This window comes from Lactuca virosa, chromosome 5 (assembly GCF_052849685.1).
Source record: "Lactuca virosa cultivar CGN04683 chromosome 5, Lactuca_virosa_CGN04683_v6, whole genome shotgun sequence".
NCBI lineage: Eukaryota > Viridiplantae > Streptophyta > Magnoliopsida > Asterales > Asteraceae > Lactuca > Lactuca virosa.
Genome location: NC_136430.1, coordinates 392,448,371 through 392,462,253, shown reverse-complemented (window position 1 = coordinate 392,462,253; position 13,883 = coordinate 392,448,371).

The window sequence follows — 13,883 nt, the reverse complement described above, 5'->3', positions numbered from 1 at the left end:
ACGAAGCAAAACGGTATCGCGTGCCACATTAGGAAAATTAAAGTAGTCGGCTATGTCACTGACCTCTTCTAGGTGCTTGTACGCGTCTTCGTGATCTTTTCCATAGAATGGAATCTCCTTAAGTTGGGCGAGTATATGGCCTTTGAGTTCAAAATTGGCGTTTGTGGGAATCGCGGGTTGCACGAGCCCCGGACCGGTGTCTTAACGCATCTTCTTCTTCCATTCGCCCATGGGAACTTCATCGATGTTAGCCATGGTGGTGTCGAATCCGCCTTCTAAATCGCTTCCTTCAAATTCGCTTTCTTCTCGTTCGGATTCGTACTCGATGTCCTCCTTGATTGGGTCTTCGTTCACCAAGGAAATGCTGGATCCTCCTGATTTACTGCTCTTCTTCTTGCTGAAAACAAATATGATATTCTTCAAAGGTGAGTTCTTTGAAGATGCGGATTCTCCAACGGTTTTTCCTTTGTTCTTCTTTAAAGTAGCTTCCGGGTCTTCAAGTGGTGGAATCAAGGGTGTATTTCCTCCTCTGGTCATAAACGTACTGCAAATAAACAGAAAGACACGCGTAAAAGGAATAAAGAAGAACTAAAAACGAAAATAGCTGTTCAGCGATGGACTCATCGAGTCTGGTCGTACGGACTCGGCGAGTTCGATGCAAAAACAGCAAAAATTGTAAACAAACTTCCTAAAAGCTAAAAACTGAAATTTAATTCTAATCCTAAATCTACTAAAACCAGTAACTTTGTGCAAGAGAAATCTCACACAGAGGATCGATAACAATAGTAATCAATTTAAATTTAGAACTGTTCCTCGGCAACGGCGCCAAAAACTTGATGTGTGTTAAACCAACCAGTTTTATTCCTACTTCTAAATTGTAAATTAATCACACAAAAGGCAGTGGACCTGTCAATTGGTGGTATAGATCTAGTAAGCAGGGTATCAAACTCAGGGAACGGCAATTAAACTAATTACTAAAATTATCTAAAAAAAATATCAAATAATAAAAGAGGGGTTTTCTCTAGTTTTACAAGACTAGAAACTTACTAACAGTTAAACTAAATAACTAACTAACAACTAAGCAAGCAAAGACCAACTAAATTCAATATCTAAAAGGGACTTCTGTTCAGGTTCGACTCAATTGATCCTATTGTTGATTTAATGGTAATAGTGCAATGGATTAACCTTTTATTGGCTACCGATTAAGGTGATTAGGTTCACATTCGCTATCGCTAATCCTTAGGAAATAAACTAATTCAAGCAGTGGCCAGTTGTCTAAATTAATGAATTCTCTAGGTTATTTATTCGGGTTAAATAAGACTTGTAATGGTTAATCAAATTAATAATTCAATTAGCCTCTTGTTGTTGGTTTATCAAACAAGCTCACACATTAACTTACCCATTCTCTAATTAATCCTAGTTTCACATTCGCTAATCCTAGGCACATAATAAAGTGTTCACATAAATCACATGAGGTAAACAATTAAGAGATGTTCATGCAGCCTAATTGCCTTCCTATTAACAGAAAATAGTTATGGTTAATGCATAAGGATCTTTAACAAGCTTAATTTAACAAAATCACCAATTTAAAGTTAATCCTACCATTAATCAAACCATAGTCTCAAATTTTTCTTACCCAAACAGAAGCTAAAAAGTTTAGCTCATGATTAAGGCAGTAGAAAACTCAAAAACGAAATTCAATAACATAAACATGGTTTAGGTACTAAATCTGGTTAAGAGAAATCGAATTATGCCTTAGTTATCCTTCAAAATTGGAATTGGGTTGGATCTTCACTCTTCCAGATACCTCTCTTCGTTCTGAATCACAGCTGCTTTCTCTAGGGTTCTCCGAATTTTTTTTGTATCGATCTGGAAGGCTCCTTTTATAGATTCGACTCGACTCGTTGAGTCAAAGACTGACTCGTCGAGTCCCTCATTAAATCCCCGTGTACGGCAAGGCAAGGACTATTCTGCTTCGCGAATCTTCGTGGGAACTCGTCGAGTCAATGCCAGACTCGCCGAGTCCTTTGTGGTTTTTGGTCCTTTCTTCTTTTGTTCACTCCAAAATTTCCCGATAGCTGCTCCTGCTTCCTTTTGCTTCCAAGCACTTCTTTTAGACTGAAAATATAATTCAAACATAATTAAGTACCTTTTGTCCATAATATGCAATTAATTAGCGAACAAATGATAAAAATCTATACTAAATATAGGGCTAAACATGCAAATATCAATGCGCGATTTGGACAATTTCTGGCAATGTGTCCAGGTGTTCCACAGTGAAAGCAAGTCTGCTTCTTCACGTAGGAGTTGTTTCTTCCTGCCCCTGGTGGCGTATCCATGCCTTGTCTCTTATTATTCCCACATGCACACATACAACAAGCCGTCGATTTCGCTTGTTTTGGTGGCCTGTACTTCTCAACAGCATGTTTGTTAGGAGTAACTGAGTTAGAACCAACAGATTCAGAGTTCAAGGAGACATTGGTTTGTTCAATAGTTTTCTCCTTGTTCTCATCTTCCGTTACTTTACCTGCACAAGAAGTAGAAGCATTAGAATCGTTCAGCTCAACACTTTCTGGCACATCCACAGCAGAATTATCAAAGATATTATCAAATATATCGAAAAAATTTAAGTCTTCAGACTTTGACACAATTTTATTATCAGACACACTCTCTTCAGCTGCTTGCTTTGATTGACTTAAATATTGATCTGCATGGGAAGTAGAAACATTAGTATTTTCAACATTAATACTACCTCCTGACACAAATCCATATTTAAGATGTGGCTCTCTGTCTATTTCCTCTTTTGTCAAAGGGTTATTAGTATAGGTATGATTAAAAGGAGGAGGCACTTTATCATACCCTAAACCCTTTGACTGATTATTTTTGAATTGCAAATTGGTTTCTATCATTGATGCAACTACTTCACTTGACACATCAAATTTTCTAAAAGTAAAATCTGCATTTTCAAATTTGTTTTTTAATGTGTCAAGCTCAGCAGTTGCCTCAGCAAGTTGTTCAGTTACATATCTATAATGTGTACTCTTAATACTATACTCTTCCTGAAGTTTTCTAAAGTCCTTGGTTTTTGCTTCTAATTCAGCTTTCAGGGGTTTCTGTCCTTTCCTAAGTTGATACCTTTCATATTTCAAGTCCTCGTTCTCTCTACGTAATAATTCTATATGCTCAAGTAAATTTTTGACATTATCAATGCATGTTTGAGAACAAGAAATTTCATTGACTTTCGTGTTTGAAGAACTTATTCTTTATCAAAAATGCCCTTTGACTTAAAAACTCAAAAGTCAACCTTAAAAGTCAAATTTAAAAAGTCAAACTTAAAAGTTAAACTTAAAAGTCAAACCGAAAAGCTAATTTGAAAATTTGAAAGTTAAACGAAAAAGTCCAAGTTTAAAGTCAAAGGTCAAACTTTAAAGTCAAAGTCAAAAGTTAAGTAAAAAGTCAATTTAGAAATTTAGACATTTAAAAATTAAAAGTTGAAATTTTGGAAGAAAATAGAATTAAAAGAAATTGGAATTTTGGGCTAAAAGTGTCAATTTTGCGAAAATAGGAGCGACACAGCACGCCTTATGAGTTAAATTTCGAAGGATTGGAACAAAGGACTTGGTAGTCCAACTGGTAAGGCGGGTGTTTGATCAACCAGGGGACCCGGGTTCGATCCCTGGCAACCCCAAAACTCACCCATAATTTTTTTTAAATGAACGCTGCGAAGTTTGAGCTGACCAGTACCTCCGACCGAAGGCTCGCACACGCTGCAGGACCGCAAACCACCGAGCCGTACACTGAGGCCGCACACCGAGTCGTACACCTTCAACCAGCCGCACACCTTCAACAGATGCGAAGAAAAAACGATGTTTTTCACACTTTTTGCTCTAAAACTCGATCAAAAACTCGTTTTTATGAAAAACGCGAAGAACAAACCCCCCCTAATTTTCAGAGATCTATCCAAAAACACAGAAATCCTTCAAAAATAAGATCAAATAAGCTCCAGATCTGACAAAATTGATTGATACAATCCAAGCTCTGATACCACTTGTAAGTCCCCAATCTGCTTGTGTATCAATCAGATCCGTTTGATGGTGCGGAATCCCAATCAAACGGATGATGCTAGATCAATAGAAGAAGAAGGAGAAGAAGAATAACTTGAATCTATGATGTATTCAATGAATAGAATGATGCTCCATACACATAGATTCTCTCACACACACTCTTCTTCTCTCTAAATTTCTTTCTCTACAATATGCTATCCTCTCCTCTCTAGCCTCCTAGCCTCACACTCCTCTACACACTCCTCACCCAATATATATGAGATATGGGCCGTACACGGGTGTATGGCCGTACACCCGTGTACGGCCGTACACACAAACCGCAAACACATACAACATTACATAAAAATATATTTTCCTAGAAAAGCAAAGTATAAACCAATATTTTGACCCAACATTTCCAAGTGACACTGAGCCTGTTGTACCAAACTTTTATCAATTAATCAGTTCACAACCTATCTCTGAAGATCAAGTTGCCATCCCTGAAGAAGCTGAACCATCAAATTAGGATGAATCTTCTCAAAGTAATACAAACAAAAGTTAAAATCCAAGAATTCTTCAAGATCATCCTAATGCTCAAATCATTGGAGATGTAAATTCTGGAATTCTCACCCGCAGCAGAGTCAGCAACAACTTTTGCATGTTTGTAAACTTCGTCTCGATGATTGAACCAAAGAATATCATTGATACCTTGAAAGAAGCTGACTAGATCAAGGCCATGTAGGATGACATGAATGAATTTGAATGTCATCGTGTGGGGACTCTTGTTACCAAAACTCAAGGAAAGAATACCATTGACACTCATTGGGTTTTCAGGAACAAAAGGGATTATCATAAGAAACAAAGCTAGGCTTATATCTCAAGGTTTCTGTCTGCTTGAAGGGTTTAACTATGATGAAACTTTTGCTCATGTTGCTAGAGTTGAAGCAATTCGCCTATTTCTTGCTTTTGCTTCTTTCAAGAACTTTAAAGTTTATCAGATAGACGTGAAGACTGCCTTTCTACATGATGATCTTCAAGAAGAAGTTTTTCTAAAGCAACCTACAGGGTTCGAAAGTGAAAAGTTTCCAAATCATGTGTATCGTCTTGATAAAGCTGTCTATGGTTTAAAGTAGGCTCCTAGGGCATGGTATGACACATTGGCAAGCTATATTCTTTCAAGTAGATACAAACGAGGGAAGATCAAAAACACTTTGTTCATAAAGAATTCATGATCTCATATCATTCTTGCTCAAGTATATGTGGATAACATCATCTTTGGTTCCACTGATGAGAAGCTAAGTTCAGAATTCGGAGTAAACATGTCCAAAATGTTCGAGATGAGCTTGATAGGTGAACTAAATTTCTTTTTAGATTTGCAGGTCAAACAACTAACTGATGGTGTTTTCTTTTGCCAAGCTAAATATATTGTAGATATGCTGAAGAAGTGTGGATTCTCTGATTGCAAGCCGTCCAAGACTCCAATGTCCTCATTAGCGTCTATTACCTCTGATCCTAGTGACACTAATGTGAATGTAAACCTGTTTAGAGGAATGATAGGCTCTCTACTTTATCTTAATTCCAGTCGCCCTGACATTATGTTTGCTACTATATTGTGTGCTCGTTATCAGGCCAGCCCAAAAGAATCACATCTACTCGATGTGAAAAGAATCTTTCGATATCTAAAGCATACACCCAATCTTGGGTTATGGTATCCTCGTGATTCTGAGTTCAATATAGTGGGTTATACTGACTTCGATCATGGTAGATGTGGAATCGATCGGAAAAGTACTTCAGGAGGAGTTCAAATGCATGGAAATAGATTGGTATGTTGGGCCAGCAAAAAGCAGACATTAGTGGCATGTTCTACCACTGAAGCTGAATATGTTGCATTTGGAAGGTGTTGTGCTTAGATTCTATGGATTCAAAATCAGCTCTTGGATTATGGTCTATACTTCTCGAAGACACCCATATTTTGTGATAACACCAGCTCAATTCAGATGATACAAAATCTAGTGTAGCATTCCAAGACCAAGCACATCGACTTATGTCATCATTTTATCAGGGAAATTGTTCAAAAGGGAAAATTCGAGTTGTTCTACATTCCATCCACTAATCAGCTGGCTGACATTATCACAAAGGCATTAGATGAGAAGATTTTAAACAAATTGATTGCAGATCTTGGCATGCTTTCAATGACTTAATTGTTTTTCTAACTCTTCTAATTTAACGTTGCTTCTATTTTATTTCTGAAAAACACAAAAACGAATGTTGCTTTTATTATATTTTACATAGTTTGTCTAAGTCTTATTTCAAGTTTTTACAAGTATTATCTTCTCTCCTTTATCTATCATCCAGGCCTATCTAAGATATGTCTGCATCTCCCTTCTTTAGAGTTTGTGAAAACTAGAGTCATCTTGAAAGATGTCAATGCTCCTTGTGTTGAGAAAAAGAGTGGCATGATGTCCTCTTATTCTTGTGAATACTCTCTTTCTCCTCCACTCGCTTTTATGGATGCAAACATCAACCATCAATGCAATAAGTCTTGTTTTCATCTACCTACTCATAATCCCATAAAACCTCGAATGCCCTTGTGTTGATCTTGAAGACACAATGGTTTTATGGATTCGAGCCAGTTAACTCATTGGTTACAAAGACATATCTTTACTTATCTCTTGCTCCTGATTAATATGAAGCTGGTAATCCATCTGTAACGCTTCAATACTAAAAGGCTTCATCACTTGTGGTATATTGTGAATTATTTATTGATGTGTTACCTTTGTTTTTTTTCTCTCTTATATATCGAAAAATTCAAGGGGTAGATATCCTGGAAAATGGAAGTGCATTTATGACCATTCAATTCCAAAGATTTGATGGAATGAATCTTTATCTCATTTCTGAAAACGTTGCGAACATTTTGCTATTTAAACTATTTTCTTGTTTGACTAACTCTTTTGTTTGTATTCTTATATTGTTTATTCTTTTGTACCATTTTTAAAGGAATCTGACGGTGGAAACTCTAAGCCTAATATGCAACTTTTGACACATCATCGTCCCTAGAAGCATGTTGTTGTATGTGACTAAATCTCTCTAAGTTTAACATTAGCGAGACCATCTGCTGAGAACATTGAGTCACCCACTCACGCTGATTGTCTAACATTGTCTAAACTTTCAAAGTGATATTGTCTGGTCCTAATTAGAAAAATTATTGTAAGGCTTGGGTGTTTATTTTCTTGGTTAATCATCTCTCACCTGACACTGTCCCTGGAAGCATGCTTTCCGTATGCATCAAGAATCATGTTCTACTAAAACATTAAGCAAAACCCAATGGCATACCCTAATTGCATATTCATCAGCGCAAGAGATACTTGTCTGGTCCTTTACTGACAAATGGTTGTTCATGTCCTTGACCTCCTGGTCTGAGGTATGACATGGAACCATTATGAATTATCGGTGAGTCCTTTTGCAACTTACTCTATGATATGAAACTTTAAACCACTTTTTGTTGATGAGTAAAATGTTAATGATTCACGTCGATTTCACATCAGCGTGACTAAAACAATCCATTCTCTCCGCAAGTCTTCTAATATAGAACTTGATGATTCACTATGTAAAACCACACATTGATAAAAGTTTGAAGATTTGTGCTGATGGTTAGACTATGTACCGTAGGCTATCACAAGCACCATTCCATTCTTGCCCTTATATTATTCTTTAAAGTTTTATGATTCAGCGTAATATACCATATGTTGATGAGAGCTTGACAAATCTGTGCCGATGAGTATATCATTGTCCGTGATATATTACACACATCTATCCACTCTTGCCATTTTTCTTATAATAAAAGTGATTTATGATTCAACGTATAAAACCACACACTGATGAGATCTCGCAATACTATGTCAATGAATGATAGTTTAAACCCACACTATCAGGAGACATCATAATCCTATGCTAAACTACAAAGATACATCACCGATACTCTTCTCCAGTTTTGTTCTCTTGCAGATGTGAAAAAGGGGGAGAATAATATTTCCTAAGCTTTCAACCAAACACAATCTCTTATTCTTAGGTGGAGCATTCGTTATAGCTGAAGAATTAAAAATTCATTCTTCTTCTCAAATGGACCACAGGCTAAAGAATTCATTGAAGATTAGTTTTGGCATCATCAGATAGGGGATATTGTAAGGCCACACCTTATGATCTGATGAGTCAAACACTCGACACTATCTGTCAGCATCAACGCTAACTACATCGACAGCGCCAGCGTATCAAGCTCATCAACATCAGCGTACAACTTTGTTATTCTATGTAATCTTTTTTATATTAGGTAATGATATAGATAAGTATAGAGAAGATCACATATCCTATATCTTTGTGATAAGATCGGTTCTTTGTATAGATATTTAATTAAGTGATATACTTGTATAGATTAGTATATAATCTACATTAGGGTAAACCCTAATGTAGAGTTCGTCTTGGTGACCGTCTTTGTGACAAGTCGTCTTCTTAGTGAAGACAAAACTCTTTCTTGCTGAAACAACAATTTGGAGAACTCTCTGTGTCATTTAATTTCTGTTCTTTATTTTCTTTGATTACATTTTACTTTTGTCTTTATACTTGAAGTGTACCCAATCGATACAAACCTTCAGAAAGTTCAAGCCAAAGTGCAAGGAAGAATGAAATCCCTAAGGCCCTATTTATAGCCTTCAATCCCTTCCTAGGTTTTGTACTCTTTCCCATGTGGTATAGGAGGCCAACAACTAAATTCACTTATTTTTCCCATGTAGGATGTAGTGGTTTTCATCCAACCATAACTCCACAAGGGTTCTAGAACATTCCTGATTAATCAACTATTGATTAATCACAATTCAACCCTTTAAATAATTAAACTGTTTAATTAATTCCCATAAAATATTTCCAATTAGTTTCTAATTAATTATTAACCATAATAATTAATAAACCAATTTCTACTATATTTATTCTATTCAATTTAGGTATTGACAGAAACCCAAAAGGACCTTTTATTATTAGAAATATTACCAATAGTTAATGACCTTGAACACTCTTTCCAATAGTCTCCCACTTGGATAAGTCATTAACTATACGCAGTTCAATAATTCACCAATAATCAAAGAGAGTTAGCCATCCAATGTAACTACCGAACTCTTGATCTAATCAAGATTCGACCCTTAGATAAGTGATCAACTATATCTTCGTTCTAGATATCTGTATGAACTCGAGACATGAATAATGGTCAATCTCATAATTCATGATTATGTTTCCTGATATAGATTTGTAACGACTGCATCTGACTATTAAATTGAACACAACAATTTCAGTCAGGGCTCGGCCAAGCACTTTAGATGTTTGCACCAAATCATCGAGGGACCCATAGATATCGCTTCTCCTGTTAAGGCAAAAGGAACAAATAAACTTCGACTACAAAGTTTTTGTCTACTTCATCATGTCATATATGGACATACCCTTTATAACTACCATTTACGGATAACGTTGGAGTAAACCAATTCATAACAGAAACATAGAGCAGATCCCCACATGTATCTAGGTTTGAATAATATAGGATATTATCGTCTTAGAATTACTCGTGATTGTATCCATGATGTAATCTCTAAGTGCGGGTTGTTCTAATACTTAAATCTCTATTAAGTACTCATGATTGGTAGCACAATCTCTATGTTATGTCCAGTCACTACGGACAATCCACTAATACTTATGACGGACTTAAATCACTAATTACTTCCAAGAGTATGACTGAATGTGGAAGAGTGAGTAAATTAATACACAACAAAAGTGAGTTCCAAACATGCAAAAGGAGAACACAGTGATAAGTTAATTGAAATGACTGATCTTCATCATATATTAAGATCTCCACCTAATAATCGCCAAATCGAATTAACACTTATACTGCTTAAGGTCTCAATTTTAAAACAACTAAATTAAAAGTGTTCAAGACAATTCATTTGCAAATCAAATGCCTCTCGACTTTGTCTGACTGTCAGACTTGGTTAGTGACATTGGCTTAGAGAATGGATCGATAAGATCGTCTTTTGATATGACTTATTGACTATGATGTCTTTACATTCGAACAACTATCAAATCTAATAGTACTTATTGAGTATGTGTCATGTGAGCTTGTGTGACTTGGGATCCATACTCGAGGTAAGTTCACCCTTATAGTCACAAGAACCTTCATAAGGACCATCAATGATTGAATTTCAACAAAGATGTCACTAATGAATCTCTATTACTCATATTTTCTTCTTTGCAATTTTAGCCAACTGCAATATACTCTAAGTCTGTTAAGTCCACAATGGTGTATTACTTGGTACTCTTCCAAGCTAATATTTCACCATTCAGTAAAAGCACGAATTCTGACTGCGAACATAATCGCCTTTATCAGTATGGAACTTAGCATCAATGTAATCTTTACAATGATCTCATCCATACTAACAAGATCCTTTCTTCTGTCCTCCTAGGACACTTAGGAATGTTCTTGATACTGATTCGTTGACTCTTTCCAAATTGATCTAATCCAACTTGTCATGCTCAAGGCATACGATTCATCTAATACATGTCATGGCATATATGATCGATACCATAGAAAAAGCATGTGGGACATGAATCATAACCTCTAGCTCAATTGTACAACTAGGACATTAGCATCGCTCAATATCATGCCATATTTATTTAGCGTGAACTCTTTTTTGAGTTCTACATATCGAGTTTCCTTAAGATTCCTTGTACTTTAGCTTAATCCAATGAATCACTTAGATCTATCTCCATAGATCATTATATTATGTATGTGTGTTGTATCTCCCATGTGTATCATAGCAAAATAATTTCCATACAAAGCCAAGCTTTTACACTTGCTAAATTAAAACATAGTTTCCTATGAATCGTACATTATCTATATACAACACATGGGTGACAACAATTCTCCTCCTATCACTGGCATACATATGGCTCATCTATGTTTCTCGAAATTCAAACTCCTTGAACTTTCTTATTGAAACAAAGATTCCAATTACTCCCACTAGCTTTGACATATATATATGGCTCATCTTCATTTCTCGAAATTCAATCTTTTTGAACTTTCTCATTGAAACAAAATTCCGATTGCGAGATGCTTGTTTCATCCAAAAAATGAACTTATCAAGCTTACACATCCTTCACAACCTATCTTGGTTTAATTATGTTTATGTTCCATGCTTGTTTCTTCTTGAAGATACACTTACGCCTAATGGTTAAGTTCATGATCTACCAAGTTTCAACATGCATGGATTGAATCATGCTCTCCATGTCCTCCTTCCATGTTGTAGCCTTTTGGGCCTACCATAACTTCCGATAGCTGGCATACTCTGATAGCTATCTACCAATGACTCAATAACCTTAGTAATAAAAACTATTATATAACTAGATGCATGATTTCCTCTATCATATTTATAAGGAAGTGGTAGAGATATGTCAGTTTCCTTAATAGCTCTTTCAACCTAGATTTGAATGCTAGGTCCAACTTTAGGTTCTTCATTGGTTAACTCTTGAATCTTATCAAGATCAATATGGCTCCCACTAGCCCTTTTGGACGACTTCCCTTCCAGCAACATACACCTTTTTCTCAGAAGGTTTGTTAAAAAATATCCAAAATGTTTGATGGGTTCTCCAACGAAATAACACATCTCTATTCTAATTTCTAGATTGTCGAGCGCTTCATAACGAGCATAAGTCTCATAATCATAAACTTCCATATGTGCAAGTGAGGAGTGAATCCCACTTCATATCTCATAGAGTGTTTCATGAACCTTCTAGTTGGTACAATATCAAAGGACTTCTCGTAACACAATTCATAGTACAATTCATGAACTGTTAGTAAGCATAGCGTGACATCCCCAAATTTTAAGGTCAGTTTAAAACTTTTTATTTATGCTTATTTAATACAAATTTTATTCATTAATGTGGAATTTAGTCCCGTAATATTATTTTCGAAGAAATGTTTCCATTGATTTATTAAGGCTGGGGATGTCATAACTGATACAAGAAACATAAGCATAAACAGAGACTTACAATGTCTCAATATACTTACGATCTACATCTACTTGAATATCTCAACAGATACACACAACATTATCCAAGTATCTTCATTTAATTACCTACGATTCAAATAGACTGAGTGGGTCAGGTTGGGAAACCTGGTGAGCACATAGGGTTTTCAACCCACAATATTATATACTTTTAATCATATCATCTTCAACATTTAAATATCCCAATTACCCCTTTTCTCCTTATCCTTACTTTCTAATCCTATTGTGATGATCTCAAGGGAACATTCTTAAGGACCTTTGTCCGCAACCATTTATATATTTCCTAGATGATTAGGCAAGGAGGTATGACGGTATTTTGGGTAAGCACTGTAGTACAGTAGTACTTTAGACAAACATATCAGGGACGACAGTACAATAGTACTTTGGACAAACACGGAAGGCACGCAGTACAATAGTACTTTGATTAGGTACGACAAGTCATGACTTATTATTTCGCACATTTCTCACTAACCTATCACAACCACTAACTCACACATCCCTATCACAACCTCTCCTTTATTATTTCACACGGATCTTCACTACCCAATCGTATTATTAAGTATACAGTTTAATTAAGTAATACCTATATCATATTGCACATATATATTAAACACAACAAGACAACACATATAGCATTGAGGCATTTAGAACACTTGCATCTATGTGTAAGTTGAAAGTAGCTATGCACTCACCTAACAAAAGCAGGTGACTCAAAGTTAGGGCAATGCTCCGCCTTAAAACTTTTCAAAAACCTAAACGTATAAAGCACTAAAGCTTAGTCTATTTTTATAATCTTGGTGACTATATAATTATAGTTTGGATTCCTTAATAATCCCAATGTCTACATCAAGATCTATCAACTAAAGAACAACCAGGTAGGATTGAAGGTAGGGTTTGTTTGGTATACATAGCAAACTGTTTGGAAAGCCCACTTTTAATACCTCACTAAATCCAGCCTATACATCACTCTCGTAAGTTGATCAATCAGTATAAGGACTTGGAATCACTGATAAATCTTAATTTTAGGTTTATAATAATGACTATGACTATAATTAAAAGTTACGCTTAAAATAAATAAGCGTAGCTTGACTTACAGAGTAATCTAATCAAAATGGAGAATTATGCGGGGAAAACTCTGACCCAGGAGCTTCTACTAGATATATACTACTAGTAGGGTACTTCAGGTATCGGAGGGCTTCGCCGGGATGCTAGAAAACTTAAGCAAAAATGGGCTACGGGAGGGAGAACTGAGAGATAGAGGTTGTAGGGGGTGAGATCTGATGAGCATATACGGAGGGCTATTTATTGGGAAAAACTTTTATTTGCACGCCATGCATCCAAAGTGCACACCACACATTTGGGCGGACCAGGTGACGTAGCGATTCCTGAGTGGTGACACGTGTTATATTTTTGGTGGAGTGTCAATACGTGCTACACATGCTGTCTGTGCGCGCGGCCACACGCTGAAATTTTTTATTTCTTATAAAATCCATATCTTCGTCATAAGAGCTCCGTTTTCGATGGGTTTTATATCCACGCGTATCTATCGAAGAGGTCTACAACTTTCATTTAGACTCTGTCGGCTAATTTTGACTTTATTTTTAAAGTTATATTTTTAACAGACTTAGACTATTAAATTCCGTTAAAAAATCATAAATCTCTCATATGATATTCGTTCTTGATTGTCTTTATATTGAAAAATAGGTATGGATGAGATCTTCAACTCTCATTTATATTATTT